This window comes from Vigna unguiculata, chromosome 5 (assembly GCF_037176805.1).
Source record: "Vigna unguiculata cultivar grain cowpea cultivar isolate G323 ecotype 2 chromosome 5, ASM3717680v1, whole genome shotgun sequence".
NCBI classification, from domain to species: domain Eukaryota; kingdom Viridiplantae; phylum Streptophyta; class Magnoliopsida; order Fabales; family Fabaceae; genus Vigna; species Vigna unguiculata.
Window position 1 is genome coordinate 47,113,697 of NC_140796.1, and position 23,715 is coordinate 47,137,411.

The following is a 23,715-nucleotide window of genomic DNA, read 5'->3' on the forward strand; positions in this document are numbered from 1 at the left end:
CGAATTGTTTTTCAAACTTTTATTACAAATTGTACAATCCAAAATGCAAATTTACATTATAGATTGTACAACTCTAAATGTAAATTTGTTTTACAAATTATATAATCCGAAATGTATTTTTTTATTTCGGATTGTATAATCTAAAATATATTTTGCATTCCGGATTATCTTCCAAATTTGCATTATGGATATAGAATGCAAAATATAAATTTACATTCCAGCTTGGTTTCAAAAATTTGTATTACTCATTATATAATTTGAAATGTAAATTTGCATTCCAGATTTTATAATTTGGAATATTTATGAATTACACGATCCATAACTATAATTTCAGTAAGGATATAATTGAATTTTTAAAAAATATGGGAGTGCAGGAAAAGACCAGGGTACAAGAAGAAATTGCATTATTGATAAAGATTTTTTTGTGATGGTGGAAATAGGAAAGAAAGAGGATTTTCTTCATGGTACATTTGTGATCGTGTTTTTTAAACTTTACGTTAATTTGTTTTAACTTTTCTTTTGTTCCATGTTAATTATGTATCTCTCCGTTTAGTTTCAGTTAAGTCATTTAGTGAAAATATAAAATTAAATGACCAAACTATTAATCTTACTTTTTCACATTGTGGTTGCGAAATTCGAACCAACAACTCATTTGTATGTATGTTAAAAATGTAGTTTATAAAAAGTAATCTATCCAAATCAGTGTTGTCCTAAAGTAAAGTTTACTGAAACAGTTCATCATGTTTCAATATGTAATTGAATTACTAATAATTATGCTTTTGTTAACTTTACTTTTATCTTGAACGAAAAGACTAAGTTATTAGTTGAAATAACTTTGAATCAATTTAATTATGGCTAAACAATTTCTGAGTAATAGACTATACCAAATTAATTTCTCAGGCAAAGAAAGTTGTGGAAAAACAAGAACACGGATACATGAAAGGAAGAAAGAGAGAGGCATCTTAACTTTATACTTGCTTCTACAGTTGCCAAAACTTTTTCGTGGTCCTTAAAGTATAACTCCCTTTTCCAACTATTGCCAACTTGTATGTATAATTTCCTTTAGGGTAAACCATAACCAATTACAACTCCACTTACTACACTGTCCTTTTCTCTCTCTCTCACACACACACACCCAAAATATGCATTATTCCATCATCTACTATCATGCCAACTAGGTGCAGTGCGACACATTGATTTTACTATCAGATTCATAGTTTTTATATGTAAATTTGTTTTGAATTGATCAATCTGTGTTATTAGTTTTCAACATGGGAGTTCAGAAAAGCAGAACTATATAGAACTGTATATACATGTTGAACTTTGCTGTACAATTGTTCATAGTAAATTTTATATGAATGAATAAAGTAAATTTGGATTAATATGTGTTCTATTGAGTGAGATTGTTTGTCTCATGTGGTTGTTATTAATTATAAATACAGCTCCATGGATGTTGACAGATAGAGATGGAAGATGAGTGGGGATCCATTTTCATTTATCACATACACTCTCACAATCACTGAAAATAAAAATCAGAGTAAGTGGATGCCTTGATGGTCTAAGCAGTGACCTCACACACAAAAATGGGACAAAATAATAAACCAAATATATGTACCTGGAAGACCAATTGTGTAGAAATCTAGAAAACATCTAAGAAATAATAGAAAGAACAATATAACAAAACAAAAGTTGAGGCAAATTTTGTACCAGAAAAGGTTGAGGCAAATTCCAGTTCACACATAATCATAAGCTGCTGATTCTTTCCCTCCATGACTAGCTATAGGCATTAGTTTAACATGTAATTGGTGCCTTTTTCCGAAAGCTTTGCTACCCTGAAAAAAATTAAATAAAGGTGTCAAAAGGGTCTGTAGTTTATACCTTTATTTTTTTTATTTTTTTTGAAAAGGAACTGATGAAAAAGAATGTTGGAAAAGTATAGTTCCTCCCAAACAGATAAAGTACTAAACCAATTTCATGGTTGAGATTCTTGACAGTGACACCCTCCTTTGCTCAACTTGCCAAAGTCATAATCACGAGTTTAAAGAAAAGATGTTACTGGACCCACCTTTGGAATGATTGGGAGGTTCAGGAAAAGATAGAAAAAAGCCTCGCACTAACGAACCAAAGTTCTGCTGTTGAACTTGAACAAAACGATAACCATCTAGGGTTTCAGAATTACAACCATAATTCACTGTAATTTTATCTCCTCGTTCTCAGTGGTTTAACTTTTTCCCTTTTTCCTTTCTCTCGTCATTCTTTTCCTCTGCCCTAATGCTACCCGTATATCGTACATCCCATTTGAAACAAATCTCAATTCTTTATTAGGGTTTATGTTTTGACTGATGTTTATAATTTCATGTAGCATAAAAATTATTTGAGACTAACCGTGTAAAATTCCTATCACTTCATGTAGAGGTTCTGTAAGAAGGAGATATGGTAAAAAACTAAAATGAAATATGAAGAGAAAAAAAAATACATATACAGTGTAATTTACAGAACAGAGCTTTCTGCCCCTTTCCTTCGTAAAGCAATGTTACTATCCTTGTCTCGGTTATATTTAACGTTGTCAGATCTGCTAGCTTCCTTTCTGAACTGCTGCTGTTCTTTTTCCCATGAAAAGACAAGAGCGGTTTTATCTTGATGTTAAAGGAAACGGTGGACCATGTCGTACGATTCATATTTAATTTAGGTTAGTTTTCAAAGAATAGAAATTGCTTTCGAAGTGCAGCCATATATAGTATGTAGAAAATGGCGAGTGATGGAATTTATTGGTGAATGTTGGCCTGAACTGAACGTCTAGTTGCAATCTTGCTTCCTACTCCAAAATATGGCATCCATTTTAATATTACGAAAGATTTTACAGATACAATATATATTTGTGTCGATGCTACATGTTTCTACCACACAATATCTTTACATAAATTTATTTCAATTCTCTTTTTCTTTTACTCCTTGATATAATTTTTACAATTATATAAAATTATAACGGTACAAATTTTAGATTTTGTGGATTTGTAAGAAAAGGAAAAAGTTTTACATGTGAAGAGTTTTGGGGGGCCGTGGTCACATTTACAAGTGGGACACACCCTTTGATTGTCCTCTGAGCCATGCGCAATGAATCCATTAGGGTACACCAACACGTTGCATTGGGATGTAGATTGTTATAGCACATGTGCAGATGTTCTTGCATCAGTGAGTATTGCAAAGACCAAGGATTTTCTGATTGAATTTTGGTTCTGCTCTTGTTGGATTTTTTCCTTTCCTTCGTGCTTCATTTTCATTAACCGAACCTCAAAACCCTAGTTTAGTATATAAATGTAAAAATAAGAGAAGAGGTTTGATTGGAGCCTGTGACAGCATCTTGTGATGTGAAGAAATGAGAGGATATTGTATTATTTAATTTGTTTATGTGAGTGCATTTGATGGCTGATAGATACATGTCAGTGGAGCAATAAATAAGATGAAGATGTGATGGAAAGTTTGTAGAGAAGAAAGAGTTGGCCCGTGTTGTGAAGCATGGCGTTATCATGAATTGCATTGAAGCAGTGGTGTATGGTTGATATGAAGTGGTGGAATGAATGAATGAATGAATGAATGATAATAAATGAAGGTATCTTGGATCACGAGCCTGTGTTGGTGGATTTGATTGTTTTTGAGAGAGCAGAGAGAGATTATTCATATTTAGTTAGACTCAGAATATGTGTGGAGAGGTTGAAGCTCAGGCTCACCCTCTCTATCTATAATCTATGTATCTATCACTGCCATTGTCCTTTTCTAGGACTGCACATTGTTCTGTACTTTTGTCTCTACCACCATGCATGCACCATCACCTCACACCATCCAATGTCTTATGTGAAATACCTTTCACAACCCCATCAAAACAAATTGCATGCACTTCCACTTCTCACTTACTTTTATATTTTTTAATCAATTCATTTTTTTCTCTTTAAGTTTTTATATAATATTATATTCATGACTTTTATTTGTATGTATAGCTATCTTTTACAAAAATCAGTTTTGTTTGAGTAAATAAAACTTGTAACCATGCTTATTATAAAATAATGTGTTAACATCGATTAAGATATATGAATTAAAAAAATATTTAGAATACAAGTATGGTTGTTTAACACTACGAGAAAATTCTTGATTAGTAATATGTTAGTCATTATAGTGATCAATTTAGATATTAATTTAAAAAATAAAAAATTATTGGTTATTAAAATAGTCATTATTATAAATAAAAAATTATAATTGTCACTAAATTGGTCATTAATTAATTAGAGACCAATTTAAAAACTAAATCATTTTCGTTACCAAAATATAGGTAACTAATTTTTAGTGACCAATTTTTTTTGGTAGCCAAAACTATGATAACTAATTTTAAAGATTAATTTAGCGACCAATTATAATCTTTTATTCATAATAGTGATTATTTTAGTAACTAATAATTTTTTAATTTTTAAATTGATATCTAAATTAGTTATTATAGTGACCAATAACTTTTAGTCACTAAAATTGGTTATCAATTAATCTCTTGCAGTGAAGTATAACTTTTTTATACTTTTTCTTATTATATAACAGTAGTTTAAGTTTTTTTTATGAAAACCACGAAAAATATATAATTTTTTTTATTAAATTACCTATTGTATATTTTCGAGTTTTCTTTTTCCAATATGTTTAAGCAATGTTCGTGTATAATAAAAATAAAAATAAAACTATAACTAGAAAGAAATTATATTATTTCAAAAATTGAAAAAGAATATAAAAAAAATTATTAAAAAAATTGACAATTATAGAAAAAGGTAAAACTTTTATAACAATGATATATGATATATTTTAATAACTGGTATGTCTTGAATAGATTAGTGTCTAGAAAAAAAAAAAACTGAGCTAGTTGGTGATTAAAAAAAAGTGCGTAAATGTTTGAAAAGTGGCGTCACCAGCATGGCAAGTTGCGAAATTGATTGTAAACTTGCGTGTTGCATGCGTGAGTGTGACTGGGCTTATATGGACAGAGAAGAAAAAAAAATTATTGAAATTTTATTATTATTAAAATTTTGTTATAGAATTTAAAGAATTATAAATACAAATGTTTCGAGTTGGAGATGCGTATATACGTTTGATACATAATTTATCAAATTTAAATCTACTCCGTCTCAGTAATGCAACTAATTTATTATTATTATAGAGTTTAATATTTTAGTTGTCCATTATTGGAAAACGGTGACATATAATTGAGTATAAATAGTCATTTTCCTTATTTTATTAGTTATTATTAAATATATGAAAAAAATATTTTATTTTTTAATCTTATATTTGTTTTCCTAATTTTAGTCTTTTTAATTATTTATTTTTATTTTAAAAGATGATTAGATTAAAATTTAAATAATTTTTAATTGTCTTCATTAATTTAAAATCTTAGATCGTCAGTGGTCGTAAATCTAAACAATCTTGGTTTGGTAGTCACATTCCAAAATGTGCAAATGGCTTTCTGTCCACATTAGTGAACATTATTCATTTGAAATTGTTGATAGTGATTTGCTTTTGTTAATTAATATAAAGTATCACCAAGATTTTAGCCAAGACATAAGATTTCTAATACAAAAAGTCCTCGAGAGCTATCTAATCGAACTAGTAGTTGATTAATTTTCTATTAAAAGTTATTGAGTTATATTTCACCGTTAATGAAGTTCTGAAACTTGAAATTAATAAACGGTTGATATTATTTTCTACATTGAATTCAAATTAATTAAGAAAATTCTTTTTTATTATTCAACCAAGAGGAATAGATGTTAATTTTGCTTTGACAGCTCTACATTTAGCATTAAAAAAGCAACTGCAATTAAGAATTAACAGAGTAGCCCAAATTGAAGGTTTCCAAATGAATGTGGCATTTATAGAGTTCGTAGAAATTGGGTTTGTGTTCTTACATTACATTAATTTGGTACGAATTTAGGACCCTGTCTAAAGTACGAAGAAGATATTTTTACATAGTAGCTACTATTTGAGTTTGGGTCAATGGATTTGAGTAACGTGCAAGTGAGGCTAAATCTTTAATGTAGTAGAACTCCAAAATACTGCAAAATTACAAACACTACTGTAGTGTATACGGATCAACAAATAAATTAATTTTGTTATTCCCTCCAGAACTAAATTGGTAGAATCTCACACACTTAAGAACCAGATTAATATTTGACCTCTGTTTATAAGAAAAAAAAAATATTTTAACCAGTAGAATCTCATCAACCTAAATTTAAATCTTTAAAGATTACGGGGGGTAAAAGTTCAGATCGGACCAGAAAATAAAGAGAAAAAGAATATTTAAAGCGAAAAGGAAGTAAAGTGTTGATATCATCTTTGCCTTCCAATTGCTTGCAAAAGATGAAGTTTGCATTGTGTTGCTTTCATGTTCTTTAGCAGATGCCTTACACAACTTTTCTTTTTTTTCGTTTTTATGAGCCTTGTTTCACTTTAAGTACAAGATACAAGATTCTTGTCACATCTTCAATAAACATTTCCAATTAACAGAATTAGCTCTAATAACCATGAATTTATATTTTTTTATAATTCTAACCCATATGGTCTTACAGTGGGGATAATAAGGGATTAGGGATTCACACCTTAATCAATGGATTATCCACAGTTTTTTATTTAAATAAATAAAAAAATAAAAAAATCTTCACGTGTACTTTAACTGATAAAAAGTAATTAAATGTTATTATAATGTTAGGACCTGGAAGATAACTTAATTAATGCCAAAACTTCTCGTTTACCCCAAACACAGTGGGAGGAAGAGGGATTCTGCAATTGGTTTAAGACGATATGAAAGTAGCGCGCATGAGCATGTAAGCATGTTAAAGTTTTTGAGCATTAAATTTATGGGTAATTAATTGGTAGAAGAAGTTGGCAAAAGTTGCGAGTAGTTGATAAGGAACAAGGTGGTTGGTGCATGTTGTATCCTCTGTTGGTGTTGTTGAGGAAAATTTGTTGTGTTGTGAATGTGTGAAGAAGCATTGGTTATTTAATTTGGAAGAAAAGTGCAATGAGCATGTTGTTGTTCCTTTTAGTGAAATCACACATTTTCTTAATAGTGAAGCTGCAAACTACAGATAGGAAAGAAGGCAAAAAAGCTGTTAGATGTCATTATCAAAGGTTTAAAAAGGTGTGGGTAGAAGAGATGGCAATTGAGAGTTACCTCTCTATCATCCATGACCTTAATTATATCTCACCACTACCATAGCGTAGCGTAGCGTAGCATAGCATAGCATCCATCTCTAGACTCATTAAACAACTTGGAAGAGCTTCTCAGTATATATCAGTGAGGAGAAAGTTGAGGGGTTGGTTGAACTTGAGTTGGGCTTCGTGACACACATTTGTTTGTGTTTGTGGGGTTAAAAAACGACCAAAACAACTTTAATCTCTTCTCTGACCACACTCTGCCTCGCTTTGCAGAAGCATCACCAAGCTCTCATAGGCCACACAGGTACCATTTTTTTTTTCTCTCCCTCACTGTGCATCCACCTATTCTATTCTCTCTTGCAACCCCATGTGACATCTCCTTAGCTCAAATCAAAACCTGGATCAGTCACAGAGTTCAATGTCCTATTGTAGTTTGTGTTTTTACCCTCCCAGTACAACCACTTCAAGTCATTGAAAGTTTAAATAAATCTGCATACCCTTCACAAAATTTTGGAATTCCAACACACACGTAAACAGACTCCAACAATCCTCTAATTTACTCCGTCCTTTTACTGGATAGAAACCAGACACGTGAGTGAGTCACGGAGAAAGCATTAAGCGATTAACCCTTTTTGTTTTTTGTATTGTGCAAGTTCAATCCGTTTTGCTAGTGTTATTGGACAGGGAATCTAATAAGGTTGAAATTGCAGGTTTTGGTATTTTCGGGATCAGCAGCAGCAGTAGCAGTAGCAGTAGCAGCACAACACTCTCCGTAGCTGCAGATGAAGGCTCAACAAGTAACCAGTCTTAGGAGTGTCAGGAACTAAACAAATACCATACCATACCATACCAAGTACCAACCGAAGCAAAACCTACAAGAAACCCATTAGAAGTGTAAAAGGAAAGGAATCTGAATCTCGGAGCTATAGACACGAGAATCAAAAAGAGCGTATAAAGTAGTGATCATCAAAAAGGGGAGTAACTATGCAGAAGGCAGAGTAGAGAAGCTGAGGAATGGGGATGAAGAGCACTGGGGGAGAGATTGTTCAAGTCCAAGGAGGGCACATTGTTCGGTCCACAGGTAGAAAAGATAGGCACAGTAAGGTTTACACTGCAAAGGGTCCTCGTGATCGAAGGGTTAGGCTCTCAGCGCACACTGCAATTCAGTTCTACGATGTTCAGGACCGTTTAGGGTATGACAGACCCAGCAAGGCCGTGGACTGGCTCATAAAGAAGGCCAAGAATGCCATTGACAAGCTCGCTGAGCTTCCTCCATGGCACCCTACTGCCAACGCTGCAGATGCAGAGAACAACCATACCAATGCAGGGTCTAGTGACATGGCCATTGCAGAACAATCAGAGTCTTCTGGTTACAATTTTCAGCTGCAACGCCAATTAGGTGAGGACCATGATAACCACCATTCACCTTTCATTCCTGCACCTATTGACACTGATGCAATAGCCTTCTTCCCCACAACCACTGCCACCTCCTCCATCAATTTTCAAACCTACCCTCCTGACATAATCTCAAGAACCAACAACTCCACTGAGGATCTTGGCCTTTCTCTCCACTCCTTCCAAGACCCTGGCCTGATTCATGGCCAGTCCCAAGCAAATGCGAACCAAACACAAACACCTTCCAATCACCAAACCCTCTTTTCTGGCTCAACCCAAGTGGGGTTTGAAGTCAATTACCCCAGGATTCTGACTTGGAACAATGATGCAGGCACGGATATGAACAGAACTGGGTACATGGTCAACTCACCAGCGCTTCTAGGCCAAGGTGGTTCTGCTGCATATTCCCAAAGGGGGACCCTTCAGTCCAGTTTCTCACCATCACTTCGTCCTTGGAGTGACATTCCCATGGCTTCTTCCTCAGAACATCACAAGTCACAACCTATTCAACAGGCTTCCATCTTTGGCAGCAGGTTTCTGTCTGATGCATTGCCAGGGTTCTGCATTCCAGCTAGAATTCAAGGCGAGGATGGGAGCCATGGTGTTGGTCCCGACAAGACATCATCTTCTTCTCCTAATTCTCATCATCGACCACAAACGTGAACTGCACAATGCACAATGCTGCACCGTTCCTTATTTATCAAGTACTTTGCTGATTATCCATTTCTCTTTTCTTGGACAGTTATGGTAAACACTCAGAGAAGGAAAAAGGAAAGGGGAAAGGGACCACTTTATGTGATTTGTGCTAACATGTCATCTTTTTGTTTTTAATGGAAGAAAGAATGAAAACTGATCAAAGTCATTTCCCATGCAAAGCTGCAAATTGAGTAACAAAGTTATTGCCCTCACTGACTATTATTCCTTTTTAAATTCTTCTCATGGATCTTGCTATGCAGGAGCATTGTATACCAGACGTGAGAAAACGTGGGAAGATTAAGATGGAAACGTTTTGATGATCTACACAATTTGTCTGGTTGGGTTCAGCTTTTTTATGGCTTCCTTTCCCCTCCTTATTGGAGCCAACGAAAAAGATATTTATGTATTATGCCTTATTTCTACGTGACACTTTGCTTAATTTATGTCACTTTAAGTTGGATTTCGTGGTTTGTAACTGATATGGCCTCGTTAATGTCGAGAATAGCATAGTTCATCTGATAAAAAGTGAACAGAAGAGGTTTATGTCGATTTTTGGTGAACCCCACTTCAAGAAAAAACTTAAATCGAGTATGGTTTTGATGTAGTTATTCTCCTCTGTCTAAGAAAGATAATTTACTTTCCTTTTTTCACCAACTACATTTAAAGGAACTCTTTAGCAGCCAAAAGCACTTTCTTGAACCATGTAGCTAGCTTTATATTTCTGCATCTGCTTCGATTTCAATTAACACCATCAAGAGGGAACTACATATGGTTTGTAATTTCTGATACAATAGGCAAAACTTCAAGTAATTTGTGTTTATTAACTCTTGTATGCACAAACAAAATTGAACTTAGATTCCAAAAACATAACAAAATAAACAAATCTCCAATCCAAATCCTACTATAAAGAACCCTATGACAAAAACAACAAGCCTTTTATCCCCAAAAGCATTTAAGATCCTACCTGTTAAAACCAAACACAAAGACAACGTCTTCTTCAACTTTAGAGCCAACATAGTACTGTAGCAATCAACCACAAAACTCATACCTCCCTACACATCACATAAAACAGAGAAGCCAAAAATCACCTACCTCACAACATATCACCCTAGCAACCTCTACCAAAATCTCTGTCCCTAAAATAGCTGAATCAATTGCAGAAGATCCAAAAACTAACGCTATAGACATCACATTCACGACCGTGTCCACCATGAAAATCACCTTTGCCCATAAACATTCGAGCCAGAACCCACATGTTTTTACTTTTGTACCATAAAAAATATTAACTTTACATGGCTTCAATCCTAAAACTACTTGCTGGCATTAGCTAAGTCCTTCAAAAGTGGATGCTTTTGAAGTCTTTCTGGTAATGTGTTTCGTTGCATAGGTAGCTTTGCCGTGTGGATGCTTAAGAGGCATTTAATAGGCTACATAAGCACTTAATATGCTAATTAGGCTCTATTAAATGGATTTTTGATAGATTAGAGGATGAGAAAGAGAGCAACGCAGTGAGATTTTTCAAAGTCAAATAAAATAATTGCGTACACAACTTTGACTTCACAGATGAAAGTAATGCCACGTTAATGCGCGAAATTCCTCTGCATACTTTCTTTCTTGGCTTCGTAGGCATGGATGGCATGAACTAACTATGGATCAATAATGAATGTAGTTTGGGTTTCATTTTTAAGTATAAATAAGAGCAAAAAAAAATTATCGTCTTATGTTAACAACTTTAGTTATATTAATATTTTGTTAACGATTAATACAGTTAATGATGCGTTTACTTTTTAGTAATTATTTTAATTATATTAATATTTTATTGATGAATAACTTATAGTTAAGGATGACTTTATCATCTAATTTAGTTCTATGTATTTATTAGAGGAAAAATTAACATAAATATATATGTAATTAATCTGAAGAAAATATTAAAGATTTTAAATTAAAAAAAAATGAAAGAACTTCTCCAAGTTTAATACATGTGACAATTAACTGTGTTTAATTACCCAATTATATTGGATTTCAATCAAAATTAGTAGAATTAATGTTTTTATATTAATATTGTATTTTTTTTATTGTACTAAAAACAAAATATATCGATACTTATTTTACTAAACTAAATATTTATACACTAATTATTTATTTATGGAACACTGCAATTACTTTTATCATGCAGTCATATAAATTATTTATATATTTCTTAGAGTTTTCTAGGTAAACTATTTGAAATTTAATTAGAGAACTGTTAAAAGAGTAAGAAAGTGAAATAAATTTGAAAGTAGGGGTTGGAGACTTTAAATAGTTACGATTTGGATTTGGCGACGTCATTCTCTTGATAATAAATAAATTTTAAATTTAATTCAATTTTAAGAAATTAATTTATAAGATAAGGATTTTCAATTCACCTTTCTCACTCATTTATATATTTATATTACAAGACTAAACATTAATTAATTGGTGATTTTATAAAAAATTGATAATAAATAAAATAATAAATAACAAACTTTACTATAATATACTTTAATTCATTATTCTAATTATATGTTAAAGAATTAAATTTTATATCTAGTTCAACCTTATAAAACAGGAAGAAAAAAATCTCAAAACCTCTTTGCTATAATCTTAATTATGATAACTGCACCTAAAGAAGCATGAATTTGTTACTTTATAGGAGCATAGGACGGCAGAAGACAAACAACTTGGTGCCACGTTTTTGTCACAATTTTGTACTAACCTCAAGTTATTTATTAGTCTAACACATGGAGACGTGGGTTATAGAGAGACTTAATATGACTTTTAATCACTATAAATTTATATTTGTATATTTTATTTATTCATTCATTTACATTGAACGTAAACTTCATAGACCTCAATTAAATTTCTCACATGAGTCATTGCAGTTATATATTATTATGTTGTAATAATATTTATACATTTTTAAATATGTGTCCGATCTTATTTTCAAAATGAGATTATCATATTATATTATTTTTATATAAAATATATATTGTAACGTCTCATTTAATAATAAAACTATTAAATAAAGAAGTACACAATTAATAAAACAAAATAAATAAAATTCACATACGGATAGAATATGGTTATCCAAAAGGATTATAGCTATACAAACATAAGAAAGTACTCAAGGTTTGAACCACTAGGGTTTCTATTAACGTATACATAGGTCCTAATAAACTATCCCAAACATCAAGTTGAATGTTCCTCAATGTCCATTGATGCATTAATGTTGCATCATTATCACATTAGTAATCATAACAAAAGAAAAGAAACACAACACAAGACAACCAAGAAAACAGATAGGATAAACTAATTGAACAAATGATTCAAATAAATTTCAAATATTTCATATGTGTACAAGTTTCATGCCTAATATAAAACACTATCACTTAATATAATCGTATGATCAACCAAACTCTTCTAGACGCGATATTATCTGGATAACTGTACTTGAGTTAGACTTGTGAAGCCAAGCACTTGTGGTATAAACTACTTTACCGAGCTACCACACACAAGGTTAATCCATATTACAGTCATAAGAATAATGGAACCACCCTTATGATAGGACCTTTTGTTACTCTCACCACCTAACCATTCTCCTCTACATGAGTATAATTAGCCAGTAAAATTTAGGATAGCCTCACAAAATGAAACAGCTCTAACCTCACGGTAAACCCTAGTGAACACACATCATCAATGGGATTTCCTCCTCAGGAAATACCTTACAACAGCTCAAAACGTACCTTTGTTTCATAATATAAACCAATCATATTCCTTACTTCATAATTACACAACATTCAAAGAAAGAAAAAACAATCAAACAGTAGAACCAAGCAAAACAGGCATATGTCGCTCACCACCATTTGCCTCGCAAAAACTAGCGCCTAGCGCTAAAGTCTGACGCTCAACACCATGAAGTCAAACCACTCCTAGACTTGTAGTGAACATTGCCGCTCAACGCCACCAAGATGCCGCTCAACGTTGATTAATTCACAGAATGTGGCACTCAGCGGTGAAACCTGTCGCTCAAAGCCACATCAGATGACAAGAAATGCACTTTGTGATTTTTGAGTAATCTGAACTTGTTTCATAGCTCAAATTGGTACTCCTCTTTTAGCTATTGGTACAAAATAACTTTTAAAACATAGTAGTTGATACCAATTTGATCAATAATTCAGATTCCATTTTTCTCCCGAATACCACAAGATCAAACAACAATATGCAATAATTAATCAAACTATCCAAAATACTAAAATCATCCATACCAACAAGATTCATCATCATGCACACAAAAAACCAGCAGCTTCTCTTACGTGATGAATTTCAACCGACTCTAACAATACTAAAACCTCTCCGAAACTACAAGGTACTCTCTCTATATAAAAATACCACAAAGATGATCAGATCATACCCTCATATTCATTGATCAACAAAGAACTAAAAAAAAGACTGAAATGACACATACAATCCCAATTAGAGATGCATACAAAAAATAAAAATCAACCAAAAAAAAAGTTGAAAATCAACTTATTCAAACAGATAAATTAATTGTTTAAACTTGAAAATCTCATTATAAGGATCACACATAAGATCTTTGTAATTTAAAGATTATAAAATTTCTATTTATACTTTATACCTTTTATTATTAAAATAATTAATTTTCATTATTTTAAATACAATACAAATTCTAAAATATCATTTACTTTTAAGTCTTTACATATATTATCTCATATAAGAATATATTCGTTGTCAGACGTTTTATATTCACATATGTTAGACACAAGTGCATTTAGGAAACGTAATTTGTGTTCCCGTTTTATAGGGATATGAAATATTTACATAATGTTTGTTTGTACGGACGGATTGTCAAAGGTGAAAATATTAGGAAGAAAAATTTCGAAAATAAGGAATTAAATATTAATATATAAAATATGGAAAATAATATAATTTTGGCTTCTCAAAATTTTTCTTTATATAGATGAATTAATACAAATCTCACAGGAAAAGAAATCTATCTTCTGAATGTGTCGCATAGTTTGTTTGCAAATTAGCACAAATTTTCCCTCTGAATCAAGCAGGACTTAAATGCTAAGTTGATATCTCTCTGCAGTTTATCCACAAAGCTGAAAATTGCAGACCTACTAATATCCTAATGCCATGTCATTGATTGCTGAAAATTGTTTTCATGGTGATTGGCTTCTGTTAAAGTTGTGTCATGTCGATTAATTGGTTTTTTCGACACTGCTTTTGTTCTCATATGTCCAGGAACTTCGATTAAAGTTAAACATATGTCAGCCAAATTGATGTCGGTTTGGGTTTGCACCTTCTTCTAATACAATACATTATTACAAGTCTTCATTTTACAACTTACTTTAAATCTTTGTAAAGAGACAACTAATACATGTAACCTCGCAAAAATCTCTCCTTCCCGTTAAAAATTAATTTCTAATCTTAACTTTATTTTTAATTATAAATACACTTAATTAGTGATTCAATCCTCTCATTTATTGATTTAGTTTATTTTAATTTTTTGATTACTTTTTGGTTTCATTTGATCTTTTAATTTTTTTAAAAAAGTTTAATGTAATTATTTTTCTTAGATTGAACTTAATGTCATGTCACGTTCTATTTTATAAAATATTTATTTATTTATTTTAAGTTATAAACAGTAACATGATCATGATTATATCACATGCAATTCATAAAATTTTAAATTTTTAACATTTTTGTATTTTTTTAAATTAAAAAAATATAAACCGACACGTGACAAATTATGAAACAGTTTTTTTTTTAAATTTAAAAAATAAATTAAAAATTAAAAATTTCACAATAGGGATGTGCAGAAAAAAAACAGGGAGGTGCGGGTAGAAGCATCTGGGTTCAATAGTGACTCTCCAATTAAAAATCCAAGACCGGAGGCCAGTGGGTGTGGCTGCATTGAAGAAGAATGTGTGGAACAGAAAAAAAAAAGTAGAGTTTTATTTATTTTCATTGAGGGTAAAAAGATCTTTTCACAACCCATTTGGGTGCAGCCGGAAATCATGAGAGTAAGGAAGAAATTTCCATTAAACTTTTGGTTTAATAAATGGGATGGTACCACTTTTATTTGTACGAGTCACTTTGGTATTAGTTCTCAAAATATTATTAACACCGTTAACATTAACACCGTTAACGGTATTATATTTACAATGATATAACTTACAAAATTAAGTGTTGATATTTATATTGAAATTTACAGATAAAAATTATGAATTAAGTTAACGGTTTTAGTATTTTTTTATTTGAAAGGGTTTTGATCAAGACACTTTTTTCAGAAATTAAAATTAGATTGACACATTTTTAAAAGTGGGTATCAAACTGACACATTTGAACGAAAGTGAGTACCATCCGACTAATTAAACCTAAATTTTTTAATGATGTATGCCCTGTATGTGTTTATTTCTATGTTTACGCCGTGGTTTAGAAACTGCTTTTGGAATTTATATTTAGTGCTCAATAAACAGAATAAAAATATTATGCAAAAGGAATATACACAATTTAGTTATAACCCACGCATTATATAAATAGTAAATTTCTTTTACGAAATTGATGTAATTTTGTATCGTTATACGAATGGACCAATTTTAAAAATTTTATGCATTTAATGCTTGAAAGTACAATTGTAACGTCCCATTTAATTTATAAACGGAATTAAAGGAAACGTCACACATAAGATAGTATAACAACGCAGTCCTGAGGTTCTCAACACTTCCCCTACCAAAACTCGGCATACCACGATGCCAATAAAAGCAGGATAACGGTTTAACTAAAAGTTTACAATCTAATAACAATGAAATACAGGGGCCATAGCCCTAAAGAAAAGTCCAAAGGAAGCTATAGACCAATCCACGCGGACTAGGCAGCAGAATCCACATTTCCTTGCTGACCACGAGAATCTCGCCCATCTGTTCCCATCAATTACATTGATGATCATCGCAAGAAAGAAGAGCCACATACAAGACAACCATACAATAAACAAGGTAAGCTAGAGCCAACAACATTTTCATCATACAGTTAAACATGATTTCACCATCCAATGTCCATGCAACAACCAAGCATGTTATGACTCTTCAATCAATACACTACGACTCGACTCGACTCATTCGGATACGTATAACTTGGTCGGATTCAGCGGATGCTTGCACTTGTGGTGGATACCTCTGCTCACCCCCGAGCTATGTGTTACAAGTGTTACAATGAATCAAATTTCCCTCACCACTAGGTTAGCCCTTAATGAATTTCAGGCCTCCTGCTACTCTCACCACAGAGGTTAGTCCGCTCTAAGTGAGACCAACTGACCCCTTAGAGTGTTAGGATGTAATCCTTACCTTGAATCCTTACCTAGTTATACCGATGGGGCACCACCATGGACACCCACTAACAGGGGCTATGGAATTACGTCCCGACCACTGAAGCGCAACCCCGTAGGTCTCACCTAGAGACCCCAAGGAATTACACGCTGACACGGACCAACATTCATAAAACAGCAGTAAGAGAACATCAAAATCATATTTACAATTCCACACTAATCCCTGAGATTAATTCCTCATACGTATCCCATTTTGAATCCATACATCTGATCATCACCACCCCATGAGTCTAAGGCCTCATCTCATATCGATACCATGCTTCTTTGGTTCCAAAACACTCATTCATTCATCATTTATGAATCAGATCACGCATACATAGCAATCATTTAGGCATATATCCATACATATATACATGTACCTCATCGCGCAGTCATACCCATACATTTCCAATCATAAGAGTGTAACACACAACCAAACATAGGGCAGTCTCGCCCAAATTTCTCGCTCAGGCTGAAAGGTCTCGCTCAGGCGAGACATTCTCGCTCAGGCGAGTCCCCTTCGCCTAGACGAGGGCTCAAAAAGGGCATCAGGGAGCAACGCGGGATCTCGCTCGCTCAAAATAAGGAGCGGGTCGCCTGGGCGACCACTCGCGTAAACTAGTCTAGGCGAGCCCCTGTTTGTCTCGCCTAGGCGAGAATGGCTCGCCTGAGCGAGATTAACAGGTCTCGCCACTGTTTCACCTGCAGCAACCATGTTTTCCAACCAAACAACTCATGCAAGATACTCTCACGCATCAAAACGAAAGATCAAACCATAAAATCAACAACCAACTCATACACAGTTCAAAAGAATGACTCGAAACTAGAAACCCTAACTTCCCGTACCTGGAAGGGGCTAACAGAGCTTCGACACGGGACCTCGGGACGCAACAACTCAAGGATGGCTCGCAGAACTGGCAGGACAGCGAGACAGAACCAGAGAAATCGAGTTAACGGAGGCTTTTAATCGAAAATACAAAACAAGGTAGCAAAAAGGGAACTAGTACGACTGGGAGAGACACTTACATGGAGTAGAAGTTCCTATAGCTTACGTGACAACGGAACAAAACCCTAGCGGAGGGGTGACGGCTGCAGCTCAAGTTCTCTGAAATGGAGTGAAAATGAGACTTAGGACAACTGGAAAGGACTTTATCTACTGGGCCAGCCCTTTTAGGCCCACTTACAAGGACAACCCTTTAGTTTAGGGCAAAAATAATAAAGTGAATTTTTATGGCCTTACAACAATTTTAAAAATAAGGAAATTATACTTCCGTAAAGATAAATTTGGGAGAAGACAAATTTTGAATATTGAAATCGTATTCAGAAAAACATTTTTATTATTATGTTAGAAAGAGTGTCTAAAAGCATAATATCAATATCTATATATTTAATATTTATGTTTTAAAACTGAGCATGGTAACACGTTTTTAGTTTTTATTTTTACTTTTTTAAATTTCTTTTGTGATTTTTTTTAAATAAATGACTAAAAATGTTTTAGAGTGAAACTGTGGACTAAATAACATTTCAGTACATTTTCTTTACTACTAAATAATTAATTTTTTTATTTAGAAATACTTATTTGAAAAAGTAAAAATTTAATAATGTAGTTTACTATTGTAATTTAACATATGTATTTATTTTAATTTACATAATTTTGCATAGTATAGTTATTAATCAAAATACTGATATTAATTTAATGTGATTTTAAGAAATAAAAAGTAAATAATCTCATAATTCTAATAAAAAAACATCAAAGAAATTCGACGTATAGATACACAATCTTTGGATATAACATTGTTTTATTATTGGTTAAATATGTTTTGATTTTTTCATTTATAATGAAAATTAGAATTAATACCGATGTTTATTTATAACACTTATATAACAGCGCATGTGTGTTTATTTTTTTATAATAATACAAATTTTGTTAAGATAAAAAAATAGATAAATTTTAAAAAATTGTTATGCATAAAATTATTATTTTAATTTAAAAAACTTTTTCAAAGATAATATTTAAAAACAAAATGTAGAAAAAAATGGATGTCCTCTATATATAAATATAAATTATAAAAATAAATAATTTGCAGATTTTTTTATAATTAAATAGTTTTTTATTTAAATAATTATATGAATTAAAAAAATTAGTTATTAAAAAGATAAAATGAGAAAATACTTATTATAATGTATAAAATAATTAAATTTAGACAACGGTCATTTAAAGTGTACAATTGAAAATTTAATTATTTTAATTTAAAATAGCAATTACTTAAATGGTAAAATTAAAAATAAAATGTAAGGGAACAAAAGGAATCTTTCTTATATATAGGTATAGATATGTTCAATCTCTTTAATTTTTTTTATTAATATTGTCATTATTATTATTATTATTATTCAACAAATTACATTAAATTAACATTATCTCATTTGATTAATTATAGTTTCTATTATAGGGTTAAATATGATTTTGTCCCTTAATTTTTAGTAAATTTTGGAATTAGTTCATTTCGAAAGTTTAGACTAATTTAGTTATTCATATTTCGAAATATGTGGATTTAGTCATTTTAATCAAATTTTGTTAAATTTATTTGACATTTCAAGAACATTTTAGGATTGTATTTGAGGCGATTATACTGGTTGACCGACACATTTTTTATTTAATGTCAAATCAAATACAATTATCAAACGTCTTGAAATGTCAAATAGACATAACAAAATTTGATTTAAAGTATTAAATCCACTATTTTGAAAAATGAAAGACTAAATTGATCCAACGTTTGAAAATAAACTAATTTCAAAATTCACCGAAAGTTAAGAAACCAAAAATATATTTAACCTTTTATTATATAATAACTAAATTTAATGACAAAAATGTAATAATTTCTATCATTTTCTTTTCACCTGATGGTGACTACATTATGTTTAAGATGTATTTATTCTTTTAAATTTTAAGTTGATGAAAATGGAAGTACTTTAAAATAGTGAACTAAGTTTGACTTATTTGTTAAGAAACAAAAATGGAGAATGGTGATTATTTTTATGTTATTCATCATTATTTATACACTAAGAATTTTATAAGTGATAAATTTACCATATGGGTTATGATTTGAACTGACATAATAATTCAACATAGTTCTTTGCTAAGGTAAAAGAATACAAAGTTCTCTTTGTAGTTCAATTTTTCTACTTTCTGTAACTTTCTCCCCTTCTTCCTCGTTTGAAACCCACTTTTGACTTCGTTCATTCAAAATGGTGTTGTCAGATTTTTCTTCCACTGCACACATATATCTAAACTTTTCACTTTCCGCCCATGAATTTTCGTACAAGGACCAAGTCCAACCATGTAAAGACTTAAATACGTTTTTATTTTTTAAGTTTCAGTTAAAATTATAATTAGTTAATTCTTAAAATTTTATCTAATTTAATCTTCAATTTTTAAAAATATATAAATTTAATTTTTTTATTAAATTTTTTTATGTTTATTTAACCTTTCAAAATATATTAACATTTGAGATATTTTATTTTATTTGACACATTATTACTTTAATGTTAATCAAACAAATTATGTCAATTATTAAAATTTGATTAATATGTATTATAATATCAAATAAAATTTATTATTATAATACATATTAAGTCAACGAATGAAATCTGTTTTAGTTGACAATCTTATATTTTGATCCAAAAATACGAAGTACTATATGCAAACGTTTTCTGCACGGAGTTGGTAATATGTTTTGATGAGACATTAATTAATCAATGTAACCTAGTATATTTCAACAACTCTATTTGTTGAATTAGTAGTCAATTTTCAAATATCATATATATCATATAATTATACAATACTCCATTTTGATCACTCTTTTCCTATTAAAAAGAGGAATTCAACACGTTTTCAGCTTTTTGAAAATATATTATTAATTAAAGTATTCGGTTAATACTTAATTGAAAAAAGGAAAAAAGTTTTCAAAAGTTTAACAATAATAATAACCTTCTTACTTTTTTTAATATATGAACAGTGTCTTGAAAAATAAAAGAATACGCAACTTGTTATTTCTGAATTTTATTCATTATACTTAAAATGGAGTTCTCATTTTTTCTTTTCCGTTTGGTATAAGCTGTCGATCCCATTCAAGTATTGAAGAAAAATGGGAAGTCTTCATTTCGATTTAATTATTATGTTGAAGTACGGGGAGAAATTGGGAAATAGTTAGTGTTATATATTAAATAATACTATATAATTATTAGAGAATGAAAAAAAAGTAGAAAATAAATTATTTATTGTTGAGTTAAATAATATTAGATAAAACAAATATGCTTTGCAACTATAATTGATGGAATAGGTTGTAGGTTGTATATTTAATCAATACACAAAATTTGTGATTGATTGTCAAATTTCCATCAAAATGAGTTCTACCAACGTGCGAGTCAGGTCCAGATAGAAAATATTTAAATTTCGCAATAATAATAATAATAATAATAATAATAATTATTATTATTATTATTATTATTATTATTATTATTATTATTATTATTATTTTAACTTAATTCACTTGATTTGAACGTTAAACTCTTCCAATCCACTTAAAAAGATTTTACATTTTGCTTTACATATTCTTATTATTTAACAACTATATAGTAATAACAACAGTAATCAATCCAAACTGAATTACACAAATTTGGTTTTCTTTTACTTAAACTTCATATTAAATTAAAATCAAATAAAAAGTGTAGTGGTCTTAAAGCGTTAACTTTTGTTGCAATTGAAATTATACGGCTCGGACATCTCCCCATTTATCTTAGTTTTTCTGAGTCTTTTTCATGACAATTTTTCGTGTGAAAACCATATATGCAAATAAAGTATTTCATTTGGAAACGTTTATAAACTATAAGATTATTTATAAACACAATGATATTTTAAAACATATTTGTACAATTACTTGTGTTTTTAAAAAGATCATTATCTATAGTTGTACAAATATTTTCATAAATGTTATTGAATTAGAATAGACTTCAATTATTTAAAAAATCAAAGTTTATACTCCATTACAAGAAAAACTGATATTACTGACGGTTAGAATCTGTCGGTAATGATTAAACTTTGTCGCTAAAACAGAATTATTGATGGTCGAAAATCTGTCAGTAAAATTCTTGTCGGTAAAATTTTATCGATGAAAATCTTGTTTCCCCAATAATTATTGATGAAAAAATTTGTCGGTAATTATCGACAAAAAAAATTGTCGGTAAATAACGTGCACTGTTCATCTTCTTCTTCCTCCCTCTTTCATTTTTTTTGTCTTCTTCTTCTTCATTGTCATCTCTATCGTCGTTGCCCCCATCGCTGTCGTCGTCCCCATTGTCGTCGTCTTCATCCTCCTCCTCCTCCTTTCATCGACGGATAAATTCGTTCTTTTTTTAAGGTGAGCTTTGGGTAGGAAATTTCTTGCTCCCTTTACCGATAAATAAATTACCGATAAAAAAGTTTTTAAATTATCGACGAATTTTATCGATGAATTTTAAGTTATGTTAGTACTGACGAATTTTACCGACGAAATAATTCGTCGACAATACAAATTGGGCGGGACATTTCTCGTTCCTTTTACCAACATATAAATTCGTCAGTAAATTTGTCGGTAAAAAAAATTGAATTATCGACAGATTTTACCTATGAATTTTTCTATCAATAAATGAAATCTGTTACCAACATATTTTTTCGTCGGGAATTCAAATATGAAAATTCATCGGTAAAATCCATCGATAATTTAAATTTACCCATTAAAATATATCCGTCAGTAAAATTCTATCAATAATTTTAGTTTTTTTTTGTAGTGCTCATGTAGTTAAGCTTCGACTATTTTTGAATTGTTGTCTATAATTTTATAAATATTTTCAAAATGTCACCGTGTTATTATAGATTTTTTTTTTCATAGAACTGAAGCATATTAGTTAATATAAAATCCTATTTTTGTACTTGTGAGCCAAGACATGAGTCATAATTACGATGAAATTTTAATTTATGTATGTGATGTGAATATAATTATTTTCAAAGGCAAAATACTAGTGATTTTAGGATGTGTATGGAACGAAGATTTAGTAAAGATATTATTCCCATCCTATAAATATCCGACTTAATAAAGAAAAATATTTAGATAATGAGAGTTAATAGAGGTGTCTAGATCTAGAGTGTGCTGTAAAGTATGTTGTGGACTTAATAAAAAAAAATATTTAGGTGACGAAAGTTAATAAAAGTTTTTAGATCTAGAGTGTGTTGTGAAAAAAATCATATCTACATGTTGTAGGAATTTATTCTATCATATAAATAATACTTAATTTTTAATATGTGACCGATTAGAAGTGAATGTCATATGATAATTATAGAATCTTTATATAGTTGATGAATGTAGCGTAAAAGAATGTGATTTTGAATCATTTGAATTATTTAAATTATAAATTATAAATGAATTATATATATATATATATATATATATATATATATATATATATATATATATATAACTTTCAAAAAAACAAGGTAGAAATACAAAGAATTTTAACAAAAAAAAAGTTGAATATTTAATTGAATATTTAAATATATATATATATATATATATATATATATATATATTTATAAATTCAAATTTTATATACATAGTGAAACTTATATAATTATTTTTCATGTAATTGCATATCAAATGCTTCTAATGTTTCTAATCTAACAGTTAGTTTAATTATCATATCAGAAGATAAATTAAGAATTTATATCAGTTAGCTTATCAACTAATTTTTTAATGCATATCTTATTTATGTGTATATATTTAAATATTATATCTTTATCTATGTATACATAAAAATACTATACATTTCCTATATTTAATGATTTATTTTTTCCACAAACTATGATGAATCTATACTTTCCATGCCAACCTGAAACAGAAAAAAATATTGTATTGTAGAACAAAAAGTTAAGATGATTTTGCAAAACAGAACTAAACCATTGGAAAGTTTAATTTGGGTTAAAGTTGAAATTTGGAACTTTAATATAA

At 30.4% G+C, this 23,715-nt stretch overlaps 1 protein-coding gene, 1 long non-coding RNA gene and 1 pseudogene across 5 annotated transcripts in view; 1 reads left to right on the top strand and 2 right to left on the bottom strand.

Annotated features, from left to right (window-relative positions):
• Positions 1-23,715, bottom strand: part of LOC114183652 (basic leucine zipper 34-like) — a 71,641-nt gene that overhangs the window by 13,975 nt on the left and 33,951 nt on the right. The gene's annotated exons all lie outside the window — the stretch shown is intronic.
• On the bottom strand, positions 1,468-2,830 carry LOC146886494 (uncharacterized). Its single transcript, XR_014994837.1, has 2 exons — positions 1,708-2,830; positions 1,468-1,519 (listed from the first exon to the last, which is right to left on the bottom strand). It is a non-coding gene; the product is annotated as an uncharacterized LOC146886494 (long non-coding RNA).
• LOC114185560 (transcription factor TCP4 pseudogene) lies at positions 7,019-9,878 on the top strand (annotated as a pseudogene). 3 transcript variants are annotated; one of them, XR_014995383.1, is made up of 3 exons: positions 7,019-7,483; positions 7,890-9,278; positions 9,531-9,878. The product of XR_014995383.1 is annotated as a transcription factor TCP4 pseudogene, transcript variant X3 (transcript). The 3 variants fall into 3 exon arrangements; XR_014995381.1 differs by having other exon boundaries at positions 7,031-7,483; positions 7,890-9,878; XR_014995382.1 differs by lacking the exon at positions 7,019-7,483 and adding an exon at positions 7,507-7,770 and having other exon boundaries at positions 7,890-9,878.